Source organism: Hyposmocoma kahamanoa, unplaced genomic scaffold (assembly GCF_003589595.1).
Source record: "Hyposmocoma kahamanoa isolate Upper Pololo Valley unplaced genomic scaffold, ASM358959v1 78, whole genome shotgun sequence".
NCBI lineage: Eukaryota > Metazoa > Arthropoda > Insecta > Lepidoptera > Cosmopterigidae > Hyposmocoma > Hyposmocoma kahamanoa.
In genome coordinates, this window is record NW_020653945.1 from 22,770,213 (window position 1) to 22,787,220 (window position 17,008).

Genomic DNA, 17,008 nt, shown 5'->3' on the forward strand with positions numbered 1-17,008 from the left:
ACTCTATTACCTTAACGTGGCTGCAGTAATAATAATATCAAATTAGTGGAATATTTTAGCAAATAATCCCAGTACAAAGTACTAAAAAAACCGACCTCAAAAGTGCGTGGAATTACATTTATTTGCCAAGTTTTACTGGAATCGGTTACCGGAAAGTGCGAAAAACCGGCTTTATCCCCTAGATGCTTCCCATAAAGATGGAATATTTTGTAAATATATATGTATTTATATATAATATATATTTTGTAAATATAATAACTCTAAGGGTGGCAAAGTAGGGGATGAATACGGTTTCGCGCACTTTCCTTTAACTGATTTCAATAAAACCTGACAAATGGATGTAATTCCATTTTTAATACAAAAGTTATAATTTCCATTCTCTGTCTTTTTTGTGATTGTCCATGTCTCGCTTCCATAGAGTATAGTGTGCAGTACACCTAGACCCAATTTAGAAAACTTCATTTCCCAAATTGGTCCTACCGGGAATCGCACCCGGGACCTCCTCATTCGACGCCCGCAGTGTAAACCGTTGACCCACTAAAGTCCTCAAATTTTGTAGATGTCACAGGTGGCCTATGGCGAAGAGTGCAACCTAACTATATTGACGTAGTGTATGTAAATAATTTCTAAAGTGTTGATAAGTACATTGACCGAGATAGTAAATAGGTAGGGCGAACATATCTGTTGACATATCTTGACAGATTGACTCTTTTTAAACGCCGTACAAATGTCAAATCACTTTGTAGGTAGCCGCTTTAGCACCTGTTAACTTCGCGTAATAAAATTGTTGTTATCGGTAATCAAAAACACATACTTGAAATCTTACACAAGGTATCCATGTTACGAAGTTGTAGCGTAAACTAATTCGTTCCTATTAATCATTCTTAAGAATAAGAGCGGTTACACACGTTGAATTTTACCTGCGATATAATGCGCGTTTGTAAAACGTGCAATTGTGTCGCGACCCTTGCGATTCATTGATGGTTTATCGATATATACGTGACATGGCCTTTGTTTTTTCCCTGAGAGCGGGACGTCTGTAAATTTATTATTGTTTTAAAAATAAAAGACATGTTTATGACAAATGCGAAATGTTTAATGATAAAAAAAGAACTAAGAGTGTTTATAAAATTTAAAAAGAGCTAATCTTGTGTAGTCTTGTGCTCGATGTCTGGTTGGCTGGCTTTGTATACTCTTCGTTTTCGCCATTTTTAAAAATTTATTATTACGTGTGTTCTGTTTTGTGAAAGCAGGACACAAAGCCTAAAAGCAGGACGTATGGTCACGTTATGCATACGCGCGATTACATCGATGCAATAGCTTATGTTGTACCATTAAAAGCTTGCAATGGTTTGAATCATATATATCGCTGCTTAAGTCGTGCGTGTGTGTGTAAAGGTAGACGAGTAGCGACTGCATTGGGATTGAATCGCTGCAGACGCGCTGCTAACAACTTTTAGCAGCGCGTGTGTAACCGCTCTAAAATTCTGTCAACACCTAACTTAAACAATCTCAGGACTAAAGATTAAAAATCCTTAAAGAATCTTTCGGTAAACGGAGTCGCAGATCTGACGGGCATCAGGAGTGAAAATCTGCGAAAGGCTGCTGGCAGGCGATGGATGCGACAATTTAAGGACCGGGTAATTGGCACACACTGGGGGTCTAAACCATTGGTCCTTGTAATTTCATTGAGACTCCACTGAAATTATATTGCAATTAAGATAATTTGTTACTCTGCTAAAATCTAGTTGCAATGGCAATTGCGTCTCAATAGAATTTCTGTGGAATGGCATTCATTCATTTAATCACTAACGATCGACATTGCCTTACTAAGACTACAATGGAAATTACTATGCATATCACAATTTTTATCTCTTTTAATCAGCAATTTAGTCTTCAAATTTTTTTTTACCGGCTCATTTAGGACCTAGCAGAATCACCATCGTCGTAGTTCTACTGAGCTGCGACATAATGCTGAGTTGGGTCCTTTTTGCTGACACAGTACACGCAAATCTACACTCCACATCAAGTATAGTTTGTTTTTCCTTTTTATTATTATTTAATTCTACTATTGTACCTTTGTTGCAAGTTTGTATTGTAATGTACTGTGTTTCGGCAAATAAACGAATTATCTATCCATCTATCTAAATTAAATATTTATATTATTAGTCAACTACGCTGTCGACTGGACATTGAATAGCAGAATACCAAAAAATTGCAATGGCAGCTGAATAGTTAGCTCGATGGCTAACTGCCGTTAACTTTTAGAGAATATCACACGTACAAAATCCTGATTTTGAATGAAAATATTTGGGGCCCAGCTTTTTCTTCTTGGTGTACCATCAGATCGGCTATCATTACAGCTTCTTGTGTCCATGAAGCGATTCAGACTGCTGTGGTGTTCACATTGAACCACTGCAAGGTTTTGGAGCCATGTGGTTTTCTACGGCCACGTCTTCTGCGGTCCTGCATTTTTCCATGCGGTATGAGTTAGGTGGATAGTATTTTTCAATCCGTATGATATAAGGTCACATCTGTAAAATTACAACTTTTCAAAAGAGAGGCTGAAAGATTCTACGCAGGAAATTAGTCGAGGAGTTATGCTAAGGATACGGATCACGAATACGGTACGAATTATTGTCAGTGGTGTTGCCTTGACATTGCATTTTGAATTTAAATTTTCTGACATAGATAATATGAAATATATGCTTATAATTTCCTACCCAAGTAAAGGTGCAACGCACACAGTCGATAAGATTACAATATTTATCGACGTAACCGTCGATTCCTGCGATATGCATTGTTTCGTTCATTGATAAATATGTTTTTATTGAGAATTATTTTAAAATTGGTATGTAAGAACGAATGCGGCGTGTTGCGAACAGATCCGAATGCCCGGACGGAATGACTCTCATCCCTTGGAGTATGGGCCGGGCAATGGTGTGGCACGCCACATGTGCTAACACACTTGCCCCATCCCATCTCCAGCATACCAGCAAGAGGGCTCGCTACGCAGCTGAGCTGGAGTAAAGAATAAAAAGTGAGAAGTACCTGGATCTTGGCTCCGACTACCTATTCACAGCTTTTGGAGTCGAAACCCTTGGCCCATGGGATCCCAGAACCCTTAGTCTGTACAAAAGCTGTGAAAAATTAATAGACTATCTGGGAAACCCAAGGGCCGGCAGCTACCCAACGCATTAGCATAGCCATTCAAAGGGGGAACGCTGCCAGCATCTTGGGCACCTTGCGCTCGAATCCAATTTTATTCATATAATTTAAAAATCCTAGTTTTCAAGCTTTTATTGTACCTTACCTGTAATTATCACACAGATCAATATATATTTGAGGACGAATTATAAATTGAAAATGAAACTATAGTAGTATACAACTTTATTTAGTAGCAGTAGAGCTCATTGTGAAAGAGTTCGTCCAGGGAAGTACTGCCATCTTACCTATTTCTACCGCCCAGCAGTAAGTCGTCGGACAGGACACTTTTACGTTTGACCTTACTATTTGTATTTTATAATACACAACTAAAAAGTGTTAAATAGACAACAACAACTTCAAAGTCTATTTTTGGTATTTTTTTGTTTTGTAAAAAGTCATGGAACAAAAGTAACTTTTGTTTTTGATGTTAGTAATCGAGTGTGGTGCCAGCGATGACCTACGGCTCTGACACGTGGTCACTTACAAAGGGCCTTATAAAAAAGCTTTATGTCACTCAACGAGCTATGGAGCGAGCAATACTTGGCATTTCTCTACGCGATCGAATCAGAAATGAGGAGATCCGTAGAAGAACGAAAGTCACCGACATAGCCCAAAGGATTAGCAAGTTGAAGTGGCAATGGGCAAGGCACATAGCTCGTAGAACTGACGGCCGTTGGGGCAGAAAGGTTCTCGAGTGGAGACCACGAACCGGAAGGCGTTCAGTGGGACGGCCCCCACTAGATGGACGGATGACCTGGTAAGGGCGGCGGATAACCGATGTATGAACGTCGCGTCCGATCAGTTGGTGTGGAAATCTTTGGGGGAGGCCTGTGTTCAGCAGTGGACGTCTTCCGGCTGATATGATGATGATGATGAATATAGTCCTGGGAATATAGTCAAATCCCTGTATTAGATATTTACGTTACATATATCTGTTAACAAACACAATTATATTTCGCAGAAACAGGTGACGAACATGGTGACACATAAGTAAATCTTCGCAATTTGTATTGTTGTTTTCCTTAAAGTAATTATAGCCTATTTACTATTATTATTTTCCCTACATCATGCCAGAATATTAAATTTCTTATTGTTCAACGGAATCCGTTTAACCATAACTGAAACGTGTTCATCAATTAATACAATGCCAAAGTAATTAAGCTTTAATAACAGACATGTCACAGATGGCGCTACAGTAAAAAAAGTCGTTACAAACCACAAATAAAAATCTGCAACAAGCACATGGAAAAATTTGTAAGGTCCGCTGGTTCGTTCCGTGGCTTAGTTGTTGACATAGCGTCTGGCACGATTTGCTGGAAGACGTTGTTTCGAATCCAGCTGAATCGAAGGAATTATTTTTAAGTGTTCGATCTTGGTAGTAATAATCATAACAAACTTGACACTAATTAATTCATCTAACATATCGGTAAGTACGTCAATCAGACGAAAACTTCCTGAGCGGGTCTTTCAAAATTCAAGTTATTTTTTATGTGCTTTTTCTTTTTCTTTTTTATTATTCTTTTGTAGTAAGTGTGTAATTCGTCGTAAATTGATTAAAATGTTGTTCTGGGTCGGAGACCTGGTGTCCCAAGTAGACCCCGTGTCTACTTAGTTTGGGCAACAGTCACCCGTCAAGTTCCATTGAATGACAAATTTACTTTATTTTTTTCTCAACGATTGCTCGTTTAAAAATATTTAGAATATATGAACAAAATGACAAAACATGCGTTTACAATGTGAAATTGTAAAAACGCCTAGTATGAAAAATGTGCTATTGTCAATTGCAGCACATAATAAATTCCCAAGATTAATTAACGAATAAACAAGCGATTATCCCTCTATTAATACGAGCAAATGGTTACAGAACGATTTATAACCATGGGAACACTTAGAAGAAAAATACGTTCATCGATCCGTTTTGCTGTTTTTTCTCTTGCGGTGAATATAATTTATCGTTGAATATTTTTTTAATCGAGAGAAATGTATCTTAAGTGTTTAACTAACCAACATGGTTTTATATCTAGCTAAAGGAAATAGCTGAATACTTAGCTCGATTAGAATGTTTTTAATGTCGTTGAACCTCTTTTTTATGGACCTCTTCAAAAAAGGACGTGGACGAGGTATGTTACGCAGTTTCTCAGACATTTGTGAACCGATTTCGATGATTCTTTTTTGTTGGAAAAGGTGTAGGTACCTCTATGAGACCACCATTCAAATTTGAAGGAAAAATTCCTCCTCTAACCTCTAAAGAACGGTAAATTGGGAGATGAATCCGGTTTATTGGATTTCATATAATTCTAAAAACTTTAGTATCCGTTTTTTTATACAAGACTTGTATTTTTTTTTAATTTTAATATGAAAACATGTATAAAGATAATGTATAAAGACAGTAACAAAAATAATTTCAATTCTTTCCAGTTTCAATATTAAGTCCATACTTTTTTCCATATTTTTAGGTTAGTTCGATCATTGAAAACATCTCCATATTAACATTTAAACCTTAATATATATTTTTACACTTACCTCCGTTCTAACTAAGCTTTTATTTATTATTTAATAAGTTTTTGCTTTTATCGTAGACCTCTATATTCATTCTTTACAAGATTCGTAGAATGTTGTAAAAAACTTGATTGTTATTCGTATTTCTGGAGTAAAGTTTGTTAGTAATATTGTTTATTATTTTTTAAATATGTTGTGCAATAAGCCGTCACCCCGCGACAGAATCGTATTTTATGATGTCACATCTCTGTTTTGTATTTTGTACAATTTTTTTCACTTCAAAAACATGCTATTATTTTGAATGAGTCATTGTTGTAGGGCCGTGACCTACTTACTCATAAAACGTGAGTAATTTAATAACTTATAGCTTTCAATATAAGTGTAATGCGTCCTCAACTTCGGTCAATAACTATAGGGTTTTATACTTAATCGTGAAGTGCGGTCAACATCGTCTAACGTGGTACTATAATAATATTCAAAAGTTGGTTTTTATGATGTTAGTAATATAGTCCTTCGAGGTTATTAGTATTTTAAAAATAAACCCGGTACACAGGGTTTATTTTTAAATAAAGTCTAGTCTAGTTTTTTCACCAAAGCCATTGACTTACAATTATATGGACGTCGGGTCCGCGCTAAAAAGTGTCCGAACTTATAGGGCGTTAAAATCGTATACAGAGCGTCTTTCACGCTTTAGTCTTCGTTTGTTCGACTGACAGCGAAGCAAGCAAAATTAGACAGTACCGCGATGACATTACAATTTAAATTCAACGTTTTAGCTTTTCCATATTCCTTTACATGTCACTACGTTTAAATATGTTGACTTGGGACATTTTTTTCGTGGTTTTGGTATTAGACCCGTCGTCCATTTATTTGTAAGTCAATGACCAAAGCCTATAATTTTTTTTTAATTTTATACATATCGCACTTTTAATCCAATAGTGTATTAACTCAAAAAGTGTATTTTCTCAGAATCGACGAAAAACTAATTACTTGCTTCCCGTGAAATATCTGTGTAAATTTATGTATAGGTTATTTCCCACATGCCAACTACACATATTTAAAAATAGAGAAAAATAGTTTCATAATTTTGAATAAGGACAATTTTGGCCAGTACTAGCTCACATAAAGCGTGTCACATTTTGAGTTAAGTAGTTAAGTAGATATATTTTAGTTGTTTTTTACAATATTCTGACGACGGTTTTATTGACGTGTAGAAAAACAAATTTTACATTCAGAAATGGTATAATGTGGAATGTCACACATTTTGAGTTATAACACTATTGTAATAGCATGATTTTTTTTCACTACTACAAGTTATTCATCATAGATTTATTCAGATTATTACATTTTGCTTTAATTTCGTATTTTGGATTTAATTTGGTAAATCGCCAACGACAAGGAGCAGTGGAGGACTTTGTGAGAGATCTTTGCCCAGCAAAAAAATAAAAAAATAATATAATTAAATTAGTTGAATAATTTGGCATTAAAAACGCAAAATTGACTAAATTCTCTTTAGCTTAGTGTTAGATACAGGTGTTCAAATAATAAGGAGAAACCATGGTTAAAACGGCAACATAGTCATAAATTTGACAAATAATTTAGTAAAAACAGGGGGCCTACCATAACCTTTCCAATAACAATCTTATTTCAATGTAAGCATAAAGTAAGCTTATTGTAATATTACTAATTTTCGTACCATGACAAACCTATCAACCAAGTAATGTATTGTATTATTGCTAAAGAGACTGAAAGAACGAATGATTTCCAAATATTGTCTATTCCTTACTAAAAGTAGGAAAGAAATAACGCTATATGAACTGTATAATGCCATCTCTTTCTTTTTTGATGTTCCGAATCCTGTTATCGTAGTATAATGTTAAAGTACTTAATTTTATTTACATTCAGAGAATTTTAACAGCCAAAAAAAGAAAAGTATTTAATAATGAAATCTATTAAAATTATGCTGTTTTCAATTATTATTCCGCATTTTCATGAAGAAAATTAAATAAAACAAGCTGAGTCCTGATGGTCCCGTTGTGAATTCGGAACTATAGTTTAGTGTTAACTGTTAGTTTCGCCAAGGAGCACATAGATGGCGCTGTCATAAATTTACGAAATAAATTTTTTTTTTTTATTATATTTAATTTATTTTATATATTAATTAATTAATAATAAATTGAATTTAATAAAAATTCATTCAATAAAATAATTTGTAAAACTTAATGTAGCGGAAATTGGAATTTTCCTTTGTAAAATTAAAAATAAGGTATTTAATTAATAACTATTGTAACTATAGCGAAAAAATAGGGTGGTTTGCATCAATATTAGACATAACTGATTGAAGCCTGCACCACCTCAGTCAACCGTGACCATGGGACCTGTAAAGGGCCCGAAACGTCGGTTTGTTTAAAAAAACAAATATACGCGATTTAAATCCGGAAAATATAGTTTCATTTCCTAAACATTTGTTAAGTTGTAACATTATCTAAATGCAGAAAAAACGCAAAAATCAAAACAAGTGACGAACTATAAACTTACCGTTAACACTAATAATCGCCTCTCAGGCGACCTGTATCTTGTAATTCGAAAACGAAGAGTTCCCGTTAGACCCGCACCCGCTCTTCTCTGTGACGCGGGTTGCATTGAGTTGGCGCGAACGCACAATTCCCAACCGGAAAAAACTGACCTCGCACGGCCTTTCAGGCGATTCTTAGTATTCTAGGTTTAACCTTTGAATGTTTAATGGCTTGTTATCCACAAAATTTTACCACATATAAATAGGTCCACCGAGTTTTCAATCTAAGTGTCACTTAACCCCTTTTATCTTTCAATAGTCGATAATATTCATTGTGATTTTATTCGGCCAGCTTTGCAGTTTTAATGATGAATGTGGTTATTACACAAATATATTTATTATTATTACAAATATATATATCTTATTATTACAAATATATAGCCCCTTTTTGTATAGTTGGACCATGCAATTTTGTCCCAATCATACAAAGGCTGGTAAGGCATTTTGTAGCGAACAATAAATATAATGGTTCATCAAACGTTTCTACGTAATGTCGTTCTATAAATAAAGTAACGCAACTAATTTCTTTTACAAATCATCACTACTAAAGCTGTATCCATAAACGTGTTAACATTTCACGTTCCTTTACAAGGTGTGTGGCGGCCCTTTGTATTTCTAATTTAGAATGCATCGGCGCAAGCGCATGCAGGTAGGATGAGTCATTCTTAAACCGACCAATCGTAAACTCGGCAGTTTAGACGATGCGTTGTTTTTTCCAGTTCCATCGCTCCTTGTACTTCTTTCTATGCTTTCACACATTCGGTTACAGCGGCAATGGTTGTAAAATAAAATTAAACGACTCGTACTTGATTTATAGATAAAGGGCCAAACTTGGAGTTGGGTAGATATAGCTAATGGAGAGAGCTTTGTAAAATGATGATGTTGTAAGAATATTTGTAGACGAAACCCACTCGGAGCGTCCATAGAAATAAAGGCCCTAATTGACCTGGAGTATTAATTGTCGTCTTTGCTGTCTTTAAACTATAAAATAGGTGTATGTTTACCTACTTGGTGACAGTGGATCCTAAATGGCCGCCATATAAAATCCCCTGTTCTGTGTTTCCACAACGAAACAGGTTGAATATTTTTAACCCCCGACGCAAAAGGAGGTGAGTTAAAGTCTGGAGTATATTAAGAGTCCATTATAATAACCTCAAATGGCTTTGGTTGATTCCGCATAACAGCGAAAGTGTTGAATCAAATATAAGTAAAATTGGGGATATACACTGATTATTATACGGTGTGAAAACACGGTTTCTAAAAATTTTCACGACAGAAAAAAACACAAACTTACCTCGAAATTTTACAAGAAAACAGCTGTATTCAATAGGTACCTACTTTACATATACCAATGATTTTTTTTATATCAACAGAACTAAATAGAACACGTGTAATATACGATAGACATTTTTCAAATAGCTTTAATTTTGTTTGAAAAAAAAATCTGAAATAAAGTCATGCCGCTCGACACTAGCAAAATATACCGGAAATTAGTACGGAAAACAGATTAATTCGAGCGGAGGTAGTATCGATTCTTAAGTTTGAAGTCTTTGTCAGTGTATCTGTTTGTCTGACGTATCTTAGCTTCCAGACGGTTAAACTGATCCTACAGCGTTTTTTTTTATAAATTGCTTCATTTTAATTTTCTAACACTCCTCATGTCGTTGGTGTAAATTTTGACATACATTGTCACGTGAAATTGTTCATAACTAATTTATAATTCTGCATACTCTTTAAAGAAATATTATAACAAAGAAATATTTTCTTACCCCCAAAGGCCAGACGGTCGTGATTTATCGCCGTGCCGGTGGCGCCGTTCTTTTAATTCTCACTGGCCATTATTAGCGTTATTTTATTTCAATTTTCGAACTGCGCGTGGGCAACTTATTATTGCAATATGACTCGTGCACTATGATCTGTGTTGTCTTCTTGTAAGTTTATTTCTATTCTAACGTATTCAGAGAATTATTCTGTTCATGTTCGCGACTGTGTAGATACTCATCTGTTGTTAATTCGGTGACTAATGTCAATCTTTTTTTAAAATAACGATGTTCTCCTAAAAAGCTTTTAGAAAATAAATAATAAATATACTTTAAATGTTGTAGATAGCATATTTTGCTTCATAGAGACATTATTTTATAAAAGAGAGTAATTACTGTATTCAAAGATTTTTTTTAAAGTTGCTTGCCACATATGGGAATCGAACCGACCAAACGGAAGAATACAGTATTTTTATGACGCCGATCGCAAGGTTCAATTATTAGGATTAATTCCCTTTAGATAAATAGTATCTATTTGTGCATATATATTTATTGTCTGCCCCAGTTTCGACGGGTATGCCAATTTTTGGGTCGTATTCCAGAACTGTACTTAATGCTCAAGTCAGGATTTGAGCAGACTTGAGTATGATTTCAAGCATTGGAAATACGATCCTAATGGCAAGGACTTGAGCATAATTTCTAGTGCTTTGAATCATACTCAAGTCCTGACTTGAGCATTGAGTAGAGTTCTAGAATACGACCCTAAGTATATCAGTCTTCACCAAAATTGTATAGTTAGGTAGGTAAGTATACATTTAACGATCTCCGTGGTCCAACGCTATACACTGTAGGCGTTAAATGACGAGGTCCTGGGTTGGGGCCTAAGTTGATTCTGGTCAGGGTAGAGTCTTGATTTCTTTTATATCGAAATACCTGATGGAAAGTGATGATGAGGTCGACGATGTAGCATGCACACTTAAATAATACCTCTTCACTCTCGCCTTGAAAAGGTCCAAGTTATAGAATTCAGGGAAGTGGTCTGCATGCGAGGAATTCCAATTCCTAGCCGCTCGACATATAAATGTGGAAGCGAAACGCTTTGAGCGGATCTTTGGAATATCCACAACATAGGGGTGGAACCTCAGTCTACGTCAAGTCTCCCAATGATGGAAAGGTGGAGGCGGAATTAAATCATGCAATTTCTTCGCACGATCTCGTTATATATCCTGGAGAATATCGATAAGCAGGCAACTTTACGGCACTGATCAAGGCTGTGCTAGTGCTTCTGGAGTGAATTTCGTTGCTGTGGTGCTCATAGCACAGGAAATTATTGTTAGTAGTAACAAGAGTTCGTCCAGGGAAGGACTGCCACCTTACCTATTTCTGACGCCAAGCAGTAATGTCAGCATTACAGTGTTCCGGTTTTGCATGGCAAGGGTGCTGGTAAAATTACAGACGCATGGGACTTGCCAACTTATGTCTCAGGGTGACGGGCGCAGTGGCAGTGCCCATAAGAACTTTTGCAACTGTTATGGATAGTCGTGTCGCTTGCCACCAGGCGGACGACTTGTTCGTAAAAAAAATACCTGGTTCAAATCAGATACTTGATGTGGTCTCCTGGCACATTATTTGAATTGAACAAAACACATATTTTATGTCCCTCGTCTGTGGCAAAATAATATTAATTTTAATATAATTCTGCCCTCTTAGTGAAAACTAACGCATTTGCATTTCGGTGACTTTCAAGATCTAAAGTTTTATTGTCTTTTAAAAAAGGAATTACGCTAAATTTGCATTTTAACAAAATAAACTGAAACTAAATAAGATATTAAAAAACCGATTAGAGGGGTTTGTAGATCTCGTTTCACTATCCCAGATATCTTAATAACTCAATTTCGCTAAAAATATCGATTACGTTAGTTATGACAAGGATGGCAGAAGTGTTCGGTAGATTTGAAATTAATAAAAAAATTCAGAAAAATGTTGTTTTTGTAATTTTCACGTTGATCAGTGTTGTAAGTAAACGACAAGGTTGTGCTGATTAGTGATCAGTCATACCTGTACCTAGAAGAAGGCAAGCGCGGACTACAATGATTGGATATCAAATGAACCACATCAAAAGAGAACTGAGGGCCACTTCATACGAGGCGTTCAAAGAAAAAGCTTTGTAGAGGACATTTGCTACATCGACATGAGTCTAGCTTTTTATATCTAAGAGAGTAGTGCTAAGGCTGGTTTTACAGCTATGCCCTATCCGCATGCGTAGTGCTCTGAATTGAATATTTAATTTAGTGCGGATATTCAGAGAATACAGTCGCCTACAACGAACGTACTGGTGGCTTGTACGCAGTTCACGCGGAGCGTGTTCCTTACGGAGCAATCCGAGTCATTGTAAAATCACAGTGTAAGGAAATAATTGGTTAGACTGTGGTAAAACGATATTCTAACACCACACGTGTTACTCCGCTCCGGTGCTCCGTGCGGACGGTTCGTATATAAATCCACACTGCTCTGAAACCAGCCTAAAAGTCAAAACAGGTTCATTTTAACTTAGTACTACTCTATTAGAGTCTATTAGAGTAACTATTTTAATCCTTTCCCTAGTTACCGACCAGCAACTTTATTCCATCCGGGTATATTTAATTTACCTGGACATTCCACGAGTGAAATAGGGAGTCCACAATTCGGCACGCTTTGGCTCCCACCCACGGCCACCTGTATCAATAAATGAACACTTGTGGTGACAATCATGATGGCATTCTCTTGGATACACTGTTCACAAATTAGTACGCTTTGTTTAGAACGTCTTTGACTTGACTTTTATTTCTTTTGATGTGTTTCTAACATTCTCCCTGTAAGAGAATCATCACACCTATCGAATCGGCTTGAGCCGATCAGAATAGTATTTTATGCAATCGTTGCATAATGAGGTTCTTAAAATCGATACCGTGTTTAGGCCACGAGGCTTTGCCCAGTGGCCTAAGTAATAGGTACGGGATTTTAAGACCTAATTATGTAATGATTGCCTCCGAAATTACATTTTGACCAAACTTTTACATTCTTTTGTCCTTCTCGTATCTCGGTAGTTGAGGACCTGAATGCGAGGAGACGCGCGGAGCACGTGAGTTGCCCTTTAAGTTGGAAGCTATGTCCGGACATTGTTTTTGACATTGACAGACTGGCATCTCCGGCACTAGCCTGGAGAACTAGTAGAGCATAAGCTAGATATCCTTCGGTCCCTTCAGCCGCTTAGGTTATTGGGAACTGGAGAGACGCCGTTTTTCGGCGTCGGGAAGTGAGCGTGACTTACAGCTTCGCCACCAATGGGGAGATTTGGTAGTGGGCTCAGATTCGACGGCTTAGCGGTGGCAACCGCTAGTTGTGCAATGCGCAACGGAAAGTGAGCGTGCCTACAGCTCCGGTACCTACCTGGGAAATAGGGAGGGTGCTGTACGTGCACCCGGGGCGGCTCCACTTAAGGCCCTAGCCTTACAGAGAACCGGATGAAGTACATGTAAACGTGTTGATCCGGGGTTAGGATAGATGGTCCCTGTGCGGGTTCGCTCGCTCAGGTCATAGTGCCCTTCCCACATAACCAAGAGGTTGATAGGGAGGGGCACTATAAACAAAACTTATTATGTAGAAAGACTTGGGACTATCCCTGTCGTAACACTGCACGTGATCTGTCGATAGTCCAGAGTCAAACATAAACGGGACCATTATAAATGTACTTAAAAATGAACATTTTTCAAACAATGTAGCGTTTTTTCGTTTTCTTTATTATCTTTTTAGTAACATGCACGTAAAGCCGTCTAATGATAAACCACAGCTACCTACGCTGATATGTTACGAAATCATTGTCAGACAGCTTAAAATTATTTTTTTCTACTTCATCATGTGAAGGCCTACGGCTACTTTATGAACAAAATTTGTGTAGTTGCGTTAGCAAAATACGTGCTTGACGAAAAAAGTATAGTGTGTCCGACATAGTAAAAAAAAAATTTAAATAACCATATAATCAAATATCACGTTAAGAAAAGTAAACGAAGTTTATTCGTATAATCCTTTTATTTATGGATTTATTTCAAACGGTGAAAGAAAAAGAAACCAGTAATTCAAATATTCCTGTTTTTCATTTTACACTGTCATTCTGCTATATACAAGGTGCAAATAAATTAGGTGTAGTCGTTGCATCAGAAGGAACAATTTAAAATGCAAATCAATAATATTTTTAAGGGATTTTAGTTTACCGTACCGTACCGTAAAAATAAATTATTATAATTAGTACCCTTGGTATAATAAAACCGTATGTGAGCCTACGCCACAAGTGCTTTTAACATATAAAGTAAATACGTGTGAAATTTTATAACTCTCCTATTTAAGATCTCTGTTCGTAGAATCTTTAAATCTCTCTTCTGAAAAGTTGTCATTTTGCGGATGTGGCCTTATTACACCAATCGCGAAAATTCCGTCCAAACATAACCACCTGAGCATTTACAAAGAATGGAAGGTATATACAATGACATTCTTTTTCATTTTTGCTACAATAATTCTGAAATGGCCTTCACTATTGTGAGGTGGCTAGTGATATTTAAAAGATTTCAAAAGATAACATTGAAGAGGTTTTAATCGCTAAGTGGTATAGTTATTAAAAGGGCGTATGCAGTAATTAAATTGTTTTCTTTGTACTTCGATCATATCATAGGTTATTCATTCATTCATAGGTTAAACTCTACTAGTCATAAGGCAGATTCCCCTGAGATGTATGAGTTCGAAACTATTGGGGTTGCACTTATTTATTATATAAAAAAAAATTAAATATAAATCTTTATAAATAAACATTTGTATACATCGAGTTCTTAGGTTTTCGCGTTTGTTACACATAGGAAATGAAACTATTTTTCCGGATTTAAATCGCGTATATTTGTTTTTTCAAACAAACCGACGTTTCGGGCCCTTTACAGGTCCCATGGTCACGGTTGACTGACATTTGTATACGTTTATTATTTACAATATTTATTTCAAATGTGATAAAGATATCAAGAGTTAAACCATGAATTTTTAACATCCTAATTTATGAACTTTAAATATCAACAGGAATTTTATTATTATAGCCATACATAACTCCTTAAATTAATTTGTATGAAGACGTCTGTCTGGAATAACCAGTTTTTTTGGTTCTATAACGGTATTTAATTAGTTAGCACTCTGTATAACACCCTCTCACGTAACGCTCATAGAAGCTGCCTAAATGCCTTTGAATTGCTTACCAACGAAATTATAATCCATTTCATACTAAATGGAATATCGCCATTAAGCGGCTGTAATTTGCTCTGCGTAGGTGCGACATTTAACTTGTTTCGCTTGCGTTATTATCAGAGTATATTTACCAGTGATGCGTCAGACCTCTGCTTCTGCTTACGCAACTGCGAAAGTTCCGCTTTGTTTTTCGCATCTGTTTGCGTTTCTGCTTCTGCAATTTTTATAATCATTATCACAGAACCCGTAAGGAAACTTCGTCTTTTTGGGTGCAGTCAACAAAGTCTAAGAAAGCTTGGCCATTTTCTAGAAATACCATTATGTATGTAGAAAACAAAACATACAGACTTTGTTGACTGAACTTAGAGTTGGAAACTAGTGGATCATTACAAAGTTTTTATGTTTTTTAATTTGCTATTAATCAAATTGCCTAGAGTTTCCTTTTTGTGAAGCTAAATTAAAGGAATTACGTTGCTATTTAGTGAGGAGTTCTTGTTATCTAGCAATACCCTCGTTTCAGTGTACTTGGTAAATATGCGACTCGCCATTTTCACATTGCTACTCTTGTAAAAAAGATCGCGTTTATCTCAGTAAGTAAACGTGGCGGGATGTTTAAATTGTTGATTTAATTTCTCTTGAATTACATGAATTTCCTTTGGGCTGTATTCACACATCGTTACACTTGTTGACTTAACCCGGTTACTGAGAAAACAGATGACTTGCTACTTTTGCATTAATGTATATTTTGCGATATACAATTTACGAAATTGTTGATTTTGTTGAAACTAAGACCCGTGTATAATTATAATGTATATCGACGCTGGAAAGATAAAATGTTCTAACGTGCATTTGGAAAATATTACAGGAGTGCGATTTAAAGTAATATTGGAATAAAAACCATAACTCTAATCGAGTGCTTAGGCTTTCGCGATTGTTACACATAGGAAATGAAACTATTTTTCCGGATTTTGGCCGGATCGGGGCCCGAAACGTTGGTTTGTTTAAAAAATAAATATACGCGATTTAAATCCGGAAAAGTAGTTTCATTTCCTTCATAACTCTAATTTTATTTGTTATATGGTAAACTAAAAAGTGGCAACTTTTCCGTATAACAAATAAAAATAGTTATGATTTTTTTTCTTAAAAAAGTACTTTAAATAGCTCTCTTGTAATATTTTCAAAATGTATGATAGACGTTTTATCTTTCCAGCGGGACCCAGACAGTATTATACCTATGATCACGTGAACGTTATACTGGACGTTATAATGAAAATATTCCATTCAAAATTTAGCGCTATACATTCTATACGAACATAGCTCTATGCCCTAGACAAAATACGTTTTTATTTACAAAATTGAGGGTGTACTTGCTTGGGCCTTGTTGCGAACGCAACAGAATTTTTGTAATTTAATTCAATGTAATTTTCGAAGCAGTAACTAAACGCTCGTTAAGGGCACATTACATAGGCGGGGGGTTCTATTTTGAACCAATCAACTTGCACCACATATGTTATTTCATCCCTACCACAAATTTAACGAACTAACAAAGGTCTAAAAGAACGTTCAGTTTTGAATTGTACTTCCATAAGAATCCACCACTGTGTAATGCCAACACTACTTTTGTAAACCACTTACCTATTGTTAATAATATTACAGTCAACGTATACAAATCGTCTTAAATTTAACGAGCTGGTCAAGGATCCTTTAC